We start from the raw sequence: 12,675 nt of genomic DNA on the forward strand, positions 1-12,675 counted from the left end.
CTCCTTGGTCTCTCTCTGAAATAGCATTTCTGTGCCATCCTGGGAGTTGATTACAGAGGGGGAAGCTCCCGGTGCTTGGATGAGCTGGGCGTGTGTGCGTGTGTATGCGCGTGCGTGTACTCTCGCACGCACAGCAGAGAAAGCATGTCCTGTTCTGCCGGAAACTTCTGGAATTAACCAAGACAAATTCGCTTGGGGGTGGCCGTGTCTTTTGGGTCCTGTTGTTACCTGGGACCCCTGTGATGGAGGGTGACGGTCACCAACAGTTGCTGAGGGATATTATGAGATAAAGATGGGCTGTGCCCGGAGGCCCGTTTAAAGCATCTGATGTCACCTCAGGGCAGGGAGTGAGAATGGACAGGTGGTTCTTGGGCTGGGGGGACCTCACGGGTTTCTGACCAGCCCCCAGGTGTCTGTGGGGTCCCAGTCCTGGGCCCCAATCCTCAGAGACAGGCCAAGCGGCCTTTTATGTCAGCAGTCCCATGGCGGAACAGCTTCATGGATCGGGGGGGTGGGGGGGTGAACCAACAAACGAAGAGGAAGGGCCCCCCCCAGTCACCGCAGTTAGAAAGTCCTGTTTTCTAGGGCAGAACTCATCAGACCCTCAATTATCCATGGTGCGCCACGGCCGCGGTCACCGTCATCTGACAGCATCGTCTTCAGTAATTACAGTTCATCACCACCCCACGCTCCGTGCTTCTGCATCCTGGGCTGGGCCTGAGCCACACTCCGGCTCCCAGTCTTCTGAGATGACCAGTGGGTCATAATGGGGCTACAGGTGTCCCTCCCACACAGGGCCTTTGGCCGCGGTCTGTTGTAGGGAAGGCATCCTAGACAGCATGGGAGAAGGAGCCTCAGCTCAGAGGCGCTCGGAAGGATGGGTCCCTTGCCTGCTGCTCCGGGGCCCAATCCAATTCCCTGATGTGATGCCAGGACTTGTGGGGCAGCCACAGAGAGGAGAGGGAACCCAATCCAAGTACTGCCGACGGGCTGTGTGTGGACATGTGCATGCGTGTTAGTGCGTGAGTGGATGTGTGCGTGTGAGCATGTGTGCACACACATAGTACATGGGTATGCATATGTGAGCATGTGTGCACACACAGTACGTGTGTGCATGAGTGTATATGTGTGCATTGTGTGCATATGTGCATATGTGTAGTGCACGTGCATGCATCTGTGTGTACGTGCATGTTTGTACATGTCTACATGTATGTATGTGCATGTCGGCATGTGTGGGTGCATGTCTGCATGTATGACTGTGTGTATGTGTGTGCATGTCTGCACGTCTGCGTGTGCATGTACAGGAATATGCATATGTGTATGTGTATGTGTGTGTGAGTGTGCCAGTGGGCATGCACAAATGGGCCCAGCAGACTGATTGCAGGAGGAGGTGGGGCAGCACTGGAGACCAGTGGAGGGCAGCAGCCCACGAGAAACAGTCTGTGTTTGAGCTCGGTGATGTGGGCCGGCTGGGGGCAAGTGGGGGTACAGACAGGGTCCCCTGGCTTTGGCTGGGCTTTAGGGCAGGGGGCAACAAGGGACTATGCCAGGCCTGTTTTCATAATGGACCACCCCACAAGCACCTGGCCAGTGAGCGTGAGGCCTGCGCCTCCTCCTGGAGGGTGCCCACTCCCCTGGCCTGGCAGGGCTTCATTTTACTGATGTCCAAGCCCAGGGACAGGGCGATGACCTTGAGGGGACACGGGATCCAGGTCACACAGTTGGGGGTGCCTGCGCTCCAAGGGTGGGAAGGGACTGCAATCCTCTGGGACCTCATGGGCAAACCAACCCCGGGCACTTTCCATGAATGAAACAAACTCTTTGCAAAAGTCGATTCTGTGACTTGCCGACTGCCCTGAGCCCAGCCAGGAGTGAAGTGGGCCTTCTCTGGGGTGGGCCTTGATGCAAAAGTGGCATGTTTCCATTCAAAGAAAGTCTCCTTTTCAAAACTCAGGTACAGCTGGCTGCAGGTGTTATACCTGAGCCATTTCCCTGGCTCCACAGACTGGGTCACATCTTAACTGAGCGACTCCAAATGACAGCTTTCTGATCTGTCCTGTGAGGGAATTGGACCAGCATGGACTCCAGGCGGCGTGTCCTCCCTCCCCACCCCCCTCCACCACCGCCAGCAGGGGTTCTAAGTGTTGGCCTCACTCTTCCACCGACCTTCCCTGGGCTCCCAGCTCACACCCTGCGGCCTCAGCATTGGGTGGGCGTATGTGACAGCTGTCCCAAACCCTACCCCCCACCTTGTGGGACTGGGGGAGCAGAGGCCAAGGGCCTGGGACAGGGGCCTGCCCCGGCCGGACTTCTCCACCCTAGGGTTTCCAGAGGGCTATCCATGCTGGCCATGCCCCTTGGGCTGGCGTTACAGGGTGTCCAGCCCAGGCTGGCAGCCGCTGTCCTGCAGCTGTTCAGAAAGGGTCGGTGGAGAGGAGCCGGTCCTGCCTGAGGGGCTAGGGGCCAGTGTCTGTGCCTTCAGGGGTCCTTAGATCTGCTCTCTCCTCTCTCTGTCCCTGGTTTGCAAATGTAGCTGTCTGGCACCCCTGGCCTGTGTGAGGCTGGCCTTCTCCAGAAAATGCCACAGGGTTCGAGGGTTTGTCAGCAGGCCCTGATGAGTCACGGGCTGCCGAGGCACGGAAGGCCTCTCCCTCCAGCCAGGGTCGGCTCTTTTTTTTTGGTTCTGCACTGGTTTGTGGCTTTTACAAATTAAGCAGTTTTATCTTGTTCCAAAATTTTGTATTTCAGGGAGAGAATCTTTAAGAAGGGAACTTTCCACTGGGGAGTCGTTAACCTAGCTCACTGAGGACAGCACACGGGGGGTTGGGGGGTAGGGGAGTGGGGGGTGGGGGGGTGGGGTCGGGATCTGGACTTAATGGGGTTGTATGCAGAGAGGGGGACATTTCTGGCCGATGCGAGCCCTGGGGGGGGGGCACAGAGCGCTCATGGAGGGGTGGGAGAGAGTCACAGAATGCTCCCCGAGGGGTGGGAGTCACAGAATGCTGGGGGGGAGGAGGTCACAGTGCTGGGGGGAAGGGGTCACAGAGTGCTCACCCAGGGGGGAGGGGGCCACAAAGTGTTCACGTGAGGGGGAGTCACAGAGCACTTACCTGGGGGAAGGGGGTCAGAGAGTGCTCACCCAGGGTGGAGGGGGCACAGAGTGCTTATGGGGGGAGGGAGAGTCACAGAATGCTCCTAGGGGGTCACAGAGTGTTCACCCGGGGGGAGGGGGGTTACAGAGTGCTCAAGGGGAGAGGGGGAGTCACAGATTGTTCAGCCAGGGTGGTCACAGAGTGTTCATCCAGGCGGGAGGGGTCACAGAGTGCTCACCCGGGGGGAGGGGTCACAGAGTGCTCACGGGGGGGCAGGGCATCACAGAATGCTCAAGGTGGGGAGGGGGTCACAGAGTGCTCACCCAGGGAGGAGGGGGTCACAGAGTGCTTCTGTGGGGAGGGGGGTCACAGACTACTAACCCAGGGGCGAGGAGGTCACAGTGGTCACGGGGGGAGGAGGTCACAAAGTGCTCACCCGGAGGGGGGGCAGGGGGTACAGAGTGCTCGTGGGAGAGGCAAGGAGCACTTACCCAAGGGGGCCAGTGGGGACAGAGAGCTCACCCAAGAGGGTAGAGGGACAGAGCACTCACCCAGGGGCAGGGTACCCAGAGCGCTCATGGGGCGGGGGCGGGGGGGTCACAGAGCACTCACCTAGCGTGCTCGCTCCCCTTCTGCGGCCTGTGGGAAGTTGCTTCATCCTCTGCAAGCTCTCCTGTGCCCCCTAGGCTGGTGCTCAGCTACAGGTGAGGGGTGGTAAGGCACAGGGGTGAGGCGAGGGGAGCGGGCAGGCCCTGGAGTGGAGAGGAACTAGGGACAGGCAGGAGGCCCTGAAGGGAGTGCAGGCCAGAGGGGCCATACCTGGTCAGCTCTCCGAAGGCACCTGTGCCAGGTGCTTTGTAATTTTTCTGAGCCTCAGATTGGGTCTGTCCAAGATTTTCCTGGCTGGAGAACTTATTTCTATGTAAGTCCCGCTAAGGAGTGACATGGACATCAGGTTGTTATGCGTCAAGTGTGGCCTTAAGTCACTGCATCACACGAGATTGAGACTGTCCCAAAACAGTGGCAGGTTCTGCCAGGGCTGGGGTGAGCGGGCTCCACCTCCCACCTGGACTGTGGGCTGGGGTGCCCGGGCTCTGCCCCTCACCTGGACTGTCATCTGGGGTGTCCGGGCTCCACCCCTCACCTGGACTATGGGCTGGGGTGCCCAGGCTCTGCCCCTCACCTAGACTGTGGGCTGGGATGCCCAGGTTCTGCTCCTCACCTAGACTGTCATCTGGGGTGCCCAGGCTCCGCTCCTCACCTGGACTGTCATCTGGGGTGCCTGGGCTCCACGTCTCACCTGGACTGTGGGTTCACTCTTGTCTTCTCTCATGTCCCGCTGGCTCTGCTGGGCGGCAGGGAGGAGGGGCACTCCTTCCCCTCTCAGGCCAGCCAGGGAGCTCTGGTGGGCCCAGGTGTGCTCTCTTCCCAGAAGCCCACGTCTGAGCCTTTCTGGGCTGATAGCGGAGGCCACCAGGGTCTCCCGAGGCCCCCCATGCAGAAGCATGTCTTGTTCTCAGTGGTCTGGCTGCCCTGTCTTGCCTCACTTGTCCAACTGTGCCTGCCCTAGGCCACTGATGGGGGAGTCACTTCTGGGCTGCCTTCGCTCAGGCCTAGCCTGGGTAGGGAGCCCCGGGGTTCCTTAGAGGAATCCTGAACCCCATCTTAGTATCCTGAGGCCTCCGTAACAACGCACCACAGAGTGGGTGGCTTGTAACAGAAATTTATTGTCTCACAGTCTGGAAGCTAGAAGTCCAAATTGAAGTGTTGGCCAGACCACGCTCCCTCTGAAGGCTCTAGGCGAGGGGGCTTACTTGTCTCTTCCAGCTTCTGGTGGCCCCAGGTGTTCCTTGACATAGATGCATCCGTACAGGGTCATCTCCCTCTGTCCCTGTGTCTCTCTTTGTTTATAAGGACACCACTCAGATGGGATAGGACCCACCTTACCCTACACGACCTCAGGTTAACTGACAACGTCTTCAACAACACTGTTTCTCTTCTCAAACCAGTATTAGCATTATGTTTTATAGCTTCCAAATATCATGTATCATATATATTTATGCATTTTGTAGTTAGAGACACAGAATTTTGGGGACCTGCTGATTTTTAAAGGAGCCCTGGTGGTGCAGAGGTTAAGCGCTCAGGTTGGGGAGTTCATACCCAACCAGCTGCTCCAGGGGAGAAAGATGTGGCAGTCTGCTTCCATGCAGACTACCAAACCCAACCCCGTGCTGTTTCCAATCACGGTGACCCTGTAGGACAGAGTAGAACTGCCCCGTAGGGTTTCCATGGAGCCAAGCTCTTAACCAGGATGCCACCAGGGCTTGGAAACCCCTAAGGGTTGATGGTAATGCGTTTGGTTTTTTTGGTGGCTGATCTGTAACTGGGTCCCTGGTGGCACCGTTGTTAAGAGCTCAGCAGTTTGAATCCACCGGCCGCTCCTTGGAAACCCTATGGGGTAGTTCTACTCTATCCTATAGGGTTGCTATGTGTTGGGAAGGACTCGTTGGCAACGGGGACGGGGGGATATGTACCTTGTTTTTTCACTTAGCATTGTATATGATCATTTTCCTATGTTATTAAATATTCTCCTACAACGCCCTTCATGCTTCATCTCTTGGGTGTTAGCTTCTTTTGTGGTCACTATTTTCTTCTTCAACAGCTCTATTTCCAAACAAGGTCATGCTCACGGGTACCAGGGGTTAGGATTCTAACATATCTTTTGGGGAACACAGTTCAGTCCACAGCCCCAAGGTTGGCCTGGCCCTGTGCTCAGGATCGTGGTGGTCAGGTGCTGGGGGGGCGGGGAGGGAGGGACGAGGCCTGGGACAGGAGTGGGGGGGTGGAGCCTAAAGGACAACCTGGGGAGATTTTCTGTTAACAAGTGGACCAAGTTCTGGAGGCTGTTTTGGGCCCCAGACTGCACCCAAACTCAGGACAGACAGTCACACAGACTGTGGGGCAGGGAGCTCCTCTCTCTTGTTGAAGCTTGTGGCTTTAGACCTTCTGACCCAACTCCCGCCCCCCTCTTTTTGTACAAATGAGGAAACTCTGACTTGAGCAAAGCTGAATAAACAAAGCAACACACCCCTCCAATAGTAATGAAGAGACATGGACTCTGGGAACAAGCTTTGCTGTGAAAACTTTAAAAGGCTTTTGGGCTGGCTGATCTGCCCTGGCTGATGGATGGGCTGTCAGGGCCGCAGGTGGCAGGAGCCACAAGCCCAGGGTGCCAGGGTGCCCAGTCTCTGACACCTCCCTAGCACGCTCTCCCAACAGCTATTCACTATCAGGCTGCCTTTGCATCCTTGGCTTTGGGTTAGTCAACGCCCCCCAGGGTCCTGTGTCTTGGATGAAAAGACGGGGTGTCCAATGAATTTGGCAAGTATTTATTGGGACCCCACTACGTGTAGGGCTCTTCCTGGTTGCCACAAATTTTTAATGCACTCGGCTACCAACCCATAGGTTGGCAGTTCATATTCACCTAGAGGCACCTCGGAAGAAAGGCCTGGAGATCTACTTCCCCAAAATCAGCCATTGAAAACCCTGTGGCGCCCAGCTCTGCTCTGACACACAGGTGGGTTCACCATGAGCTGGAGTTGACTCGACAGCACCCAGTGTGTGTGCTATGTGTAGACATTGCCCTGGGTTCTTGACCAGCAAGGAGGAGCCAGAGACACAGTCCCTGCTCCCTTGGGACTTGTAATCCGAACTAGATGCTAGGCAGCTAACAAGTAAACACATCAAGATATAATCTCAGATAAAAGCTGTGAAGAAACCGAGAACAGGGGTATGATTGTTACTAAGTGCGTGTGTGTGTTGTGGGGGGTGGCATTTAATGGAAGCCCTCCCTGCAGAGGGCACGTTGAGCTGGAATCTGCATGACCAGAAGGACCAGGGGGACAGTGCCCAGGCAAAGGCAACAGCACGTGCAAAGGCCCTGAGGCAGGAACTTCCCGAAGGTTTGAGGGGCTGGAGTGTGCCCTGGGAGGCGAGGGGCAGGTTTAAGACTGGCAGACTGGTGCGGCCAGGTGTAACAGGGCCTTGGAGGCCCTGGGGAAGGCTTTGATTTTATTCTAGGTATGATGGGAGCCAGGAGTCCTGGTGGCGCAGTGGTTAAATCTCTTAGCCACTAACCGTAAGGTTGGCAGTTAGAACTCACCAGCTGCTCCTCAGGAGAAAGATGTGGCAGTCTGCTTCCGTAAAGATTACAACCTTGGAAATGCAATTCTACTCTATTATATAGGGTCACTATGAGTCAGAAGCCATTCGAAGGCAACAGAGTTTTGGGTTTATGACGGGAGCCACTTGGACCACGTGGCAGGAGCTGAGTGCCCTGCGGCTGCTGGAGAGCAGCCTGTATAAGGACAGAGAGCAAGCAGCTGAGAGGGCTTCTGATTACTGGGTAGGACTGGTGTTTGAAGAGGCTGGACAGACACACTGACGTGGCAGCCTGCCCTGCCCTACCCTGCCCTGCCCTGCCCTGCTGAGGCCTGCTGGCTGTGGCTTGGTGTGGGCTTGGCAGCGGGGGGGACCTGCAAGGCCAGGGCGGCCTGAGTCCTGAGCAGGCAGCCCCAGGTCCGCAGCAGCCCCGAGGAAGAAACTCAGCTTTATAGGAGGGATCTCCTCGCCCTTCAAGTGGGTGCCGAGTCCCCCAGCATGGCTGTTGTGGGGATCAGTGTGCCAACTCTGTGTGGTCAGGCTGTGTGCCTCATGCTCGTCTGAGGCCTGCTCCCCATTGGCCTCCTGAACCCCATGTTTCCCTCCAGCTTTGGGCCCCTGACTCTGGGGGAGACTTGGAATGTTCTCTGCCAGCCCTTGGAGCTGGGACTGAGTCAGAATCTCCCTCCATGGTCAGCACTAGCCAAGACCTGAGGGGTTCTGGAACCTTCCCTGAGAGGGGCAAAGAGGACATGGGGTGCCCACAGCGAGTCGTGATCCACGAGGCCTCTCTCACACCGAACTCCGGGAGACCTTGCGTGCCCTCTGCTTCCTGCCCCCGTCTAGCCCACAGGCCGGCCCCTCGTCTCAGCATGGCCTGGCCCTTCCAGGGCTGCCCTTCTCCTGTTGCTTCTCCTTCAGGCCAGACCCTGCTGCCCCGCTGGGGTTTGCTGTGTTTCCAGCTCCTCTGACCCCTCGGGGTTGCCGGCCACCAGGAGTGTTGGGAGCCAAGTGCCTCTGGGACCCAGTGCCCTCCTGAAGGGACTCCTCCCTCTGAAGTGAGCAGGGTGCTAGGGGTGGGTGCAGAAGGAGGGAACCGGTGGGAGGCGGGTACCCACTCACAGGCCCGCCTCCCTTGTGCCCTGCTAGGGTGGTGAGACGAGGGGATGGAGGGGGTCAAGAGCCTCTCTAAGAACAAGGGGGGTCTGCACATCCTGCCGTGCACTCCGCAGAGGAGACATCTTGTAAAGCACCAGACTTCACATCGAGGGACGTGCCTCCTTCTCCGGGCTGCTTGGCCAGTCCACGCAGGGCATGGGGTGAGGGGCACAGGGCATTGTCACACAGCGGAAGGGCCGCTGGCCTCCCCTTTTGTGGCCTGCCGTTCTGTAGCTTGTCCTTCTGTGGCCTGCCCTTTAGTAGCCTCTCCTAACCTGGCCTGTACTTCCATGGCCTTACTTCTGTGGCCTGGCCTTCCATGGCCTCTCCTTCCCTAACCTCTGCTTTCGTCTTTCCTTCTGTGGCCTCTCCTTCCCTGGCCTCTCCTTTTGTGGCTTTGCTTCCAGCCCACCTGCCTGTCTGTCCTGCCACCCCAGATGTTCACGCTGGATGTCCCCCAGCCTGGACTGCATCCTGCTGTCTGCTGGTCATGCCCTGGCTCATCCCCCACCACCAGGCAGCAAACGGCCGAGGGCGGGACAGCATGTTTCACGCAGTGATGCAGGGCTCTCACCATCTCTGTGGCTGCTCGGTACACCCCTGGGTCCTACAGTGAACATACTGCTGTATTTGCAGTATCACAGGGCATGGCAGCCTGACGGCAGTGAGAGGACTGCAGCTCTAGAATGGGTGACCTCGAAATATTTACAGACTACAGGGGCTTCGAGTGTCCTTGTCCTGATGTCTCTGAGGGAGGGGAAGGGGCTGGGGGGCAGTGGGCCGGGGACTTGCCTCCACTGGGAGAGGACGCTTCCATTCGTCTGCCCTGTGGGTGTGAGGAGGTGGGCGGGAGTGTGAGCTGGGAATGGTAGTGTGTGCCTCAGGAACAGCCCCTCGGCTCCCCGCTCTCAGAGAGAGGCAGCGGAACCGGAAGGGGAGTGTGCACGTCTCTGGGAGGCCAGGTTTGGAGGACAGGCATCACCCTTGTATTTCGGCGCCCTCAGGTTTACTGCCATGAGGGGACCCAGGTGAGCCTGGGAAGGGAGAAGGGGGCTGCTGCAAAACACCCTTGAACTCCGAAGAAACCACCTGCCGTTGAACTGAACTCCAACTCATGGCAACCCCATGTGTGTCACAGTAGAACTGTGCTCCCTGGGGTTCTTAATGGCTGATTTTTTTGAATTAAATCTCCAGACCTTTCTCCCGAGGCACCTCTCTGGGTGTGCTTAACCTCCAGCCTTTAGGTTAGCAGCACAGAGCATTAACCGTTTGCTCCACCCAGGGGCTTCCTGACCCCTGAAGGAGAGAGGAGTCTGGCTGCAGAAAGCCTGTCTTCCAGGAGATGGCGGTGCAGGCTTTCAAGAGCCCTGCTCCCACTGGGTTTTTATTTTTACTTGTGGGAACGGAAGCAGGTGTGAGGCTGCCCCTGGGGGTTTCCCATCAACTGTGCCCGCAAGCAGCAGGCAGGGGTGGGGGCGGGTGGCAGGTGGTGAGAATGGACCTACAAAGGGGGAGAACCTCTTAGCCTGGGGTAGGGGCTTGGGAGCACTGGAGACAGAGTCTGGGGCTTGGTCCTCAGGGTTCCAGGCCTTGAACTGGGTGAGGCAAGTGAGGTAGGGAAGCTTCAGGGCATGGGGGAAGGCTGGGTCTCCACAGCCTGAATCAGGGGGAGAGGGAGGGTTTGCTGTCACCTCTTTTTTCTTTCTTTTTTAAGCATATCTCAATATCTTAATTTTTCTAACTTTTTATTATGAAAAACTTGAAACATATGGAAGAGATGAAAGAATTCTACAGTGAACATCCACCCATATGCCCACCCCCTAGATCATATAATGAACATGTTACTGTATTTGTAACATCACATAACTAGCCCTCTGTCCGGAGCCCTGGTGGTGCAGTGGTTAAGAGCTCAGCTGGTAATCAAAAGGTTGGCAGTTTGAATCCACCAGCCCCTCCTTGGAAACCCTATGGGGCAGTTGTACTTTGTCCTGTAGGGTCACTGTGAGTCAGAACCGACTGGATGGCAATGGCTTTTGAATCTCTCTGTCCATCGAGAATCCATGTTATTTTTTTATGTAATTCCAGATAGGCTGCAGGGACCAGTACACATCACCCTATAAACACTTCAGCTTGTATTTCGTTGTCTAGAGTTCAATATTTATTTATGGCATCTTTTTCTTTCTTTGAGGCAAAATTTATACACCATGAAATGCACAGATCCTAAGTGTGCCATTCTCTGAGTTTTGCCAAAATCATATACTCTGATCCCAAACCCTTGTGAGGATCTAGACTATCACCATCACCCCGGAAAGGTCCTCATGCCACTTCCCAGTCAATCTCATCCCCTCTTCCCTGGAAGCAACCACAGTTCTCATTTTTCCCACCACAGATTAATTTTGCCGATTTGAGAACTTCCTAAAAATCAAATCATATAGTGTGTACTCTTTTGTGTAAGACTTCTTTCAGCATAATGGTTTCTTAGCTCTATTCGTGTTGCTGCAGGTATCTGTCGTTTGATCCTTTTTTTTTGCTGAGTAGTGATCACTGCATGAACATATCATGGTTTTTAAGTTATTTTCCTGTTGACGACAGAGGCATAGCGAGGGAGGCCAGAAGGGGACACTTGCCCCAGGTGCAAGTCCAAGGGGGCATCAGAAGAATGACATTCCAAGGTGACACAAATATGGAAGGTGCCTGACTGAGGCAGCTGGACAAGAGGGGGGAAGGCGATTCTCCTGAGGTGTTGCTGACAAGTTACCACCATGAACGTTTATTCATCTTGAAATTGGGGGGTGGGGTGTGAAACTTAAGAGATTGCCCTGGGTGTTTGTTACCCTCCTTATGCCCTTGGTTAATGGGCCCCTGGTTTTTCCATTTTGGGAATCTTATAAATAAAGCTGCTATGAGCATTCTTGTACAAGTCCTTCTGTGGACACATGCTTTCATTTCTCTTAGGTAAATGCCTCTAAGTAGAATTGCTGGGTAGGTATATGTTTAGTTTTATAAGAAACTGCCAGATCACTTCCCAAGGTGTCTGCACCATTTTAGACCCCCATCAACAATGTGTGAGCGTTCCAGTTGCTCCACATCCTTGCCAACATTTGGTGCTGTCAGTCTTTTTAATTTTAGTCATTCTGGTGGGTGTGTAGTGGTATCTCATTGTGGCTTTAATTTGCATTGCCTGATGACTAATGCTGTTGAGCACATTTTCATGTACTTACTGGCTATTCACATATTTTTCTTTGTGGATATTTTTGAATATTTTGTCCATTTTAAAATTTGAATTTCCTGACATTGTCATATTGAGCTGTAAGATTCATTTATTCTAGATACTGGTCCTTTATCAGACATGTGTATTGCAAGTATTTTATCTTGTTCAGTGGCTTGCCAGTTCATTTTCTTGATGGTATATTTTGATAAACAGAAGTTTGTGACTTTAATTTGGATGAAGTCTAATTTAACAATTTTTTTTCTTTAAGGGTAGTCAATGCTTTTTGTGTTCTTTCTAAGAAACTTTGCCCACCCCCAAGTCACAAAGCTATTTTCAATATTTTAATCTAGAAATTTTATAGTTATAGCATTTATGTATAGGTTTAAAAACCATCTTGAATTAGTTTTTGTGCATGGTGTGAGTTGGGGAGGTCAAGGTTCATTTTTTAAATATGTGTATCCAGTTGTCCCAGCTCAATTTTTGGAAAGACGTTTCTTTCCCCTCATTGGATTGTTTTGGTGTGTTTGTTTCTGAAAATCAACTGACTGTTTAAGTGTGAGTCTATTTCCTTTTTTTTAAACATTTTATTGTGGTATGGGTGAAAGTTTACAGAGCAAATTAGTTTGCGAGTCTATTTCTGAGTTATCTTCTCTGTTCCTTTAATTAATTTATCTATCTTGCCGGTATCATACTCCTTTTTTTTTTCCCTTGGCGGTAGTCTTTTTTTTAATTGTGTTTTAGGTGAAAGTTTACAGCTCAAGTTAATTTCTCGTACAAAAACTTATACACATATTGTTATGTGACCCTAGTTACAGTCCCTATAATGTGACAGCACACTCCCTATTTCCACACCGGGTTTCCCATGTCCACCCAACCAGCTCCTGTCCCTTCCAGCCTTCTCATCCTGCCTCCAGAGAGGAGCCACCCATTTGGTCTCATGTATCTGCTTGAACTAAGAAACACACTCTTTACGAGTATTATTTTATGTTTTATAGTCCAGTGTAATCTCTGTCTGAAGAGCGGGCTTCAGGAATGGTTTTTAGCTCTGGGTTA

The 12,675-nt window shown here is 53.8% G+C and overlaps 1 protein-coding gene across 2 annotated transcripts in view; it reads left to right on the top strand.

Moving 5' to 3' along the window:
• The window catches only part of SEPTIN9 (septin 9), a 201,174-nt gene that overhangs the window by 35,903 nt on the left and 152,596 nt on the right, over window positions 1-12,675 (top strand). The window lies entirely within an intron of this gene.

This window comes from Elephas maximus, chromosome 19 (assembly GCF_024166365.1).
Source record: "Elephas maximus indicus isolate mEleMax1 chromosome 19, mEleMax1 primary haplotype, whole genome shotgun sequence".
In the NCBI taxonomy this organism is placed as follows: domain Eukaryota; kingdom Metazoa; phylum Chordata; class Mammalia; order Proboscidea; family Elephantidae; genus Elephas; species Elephas maximus.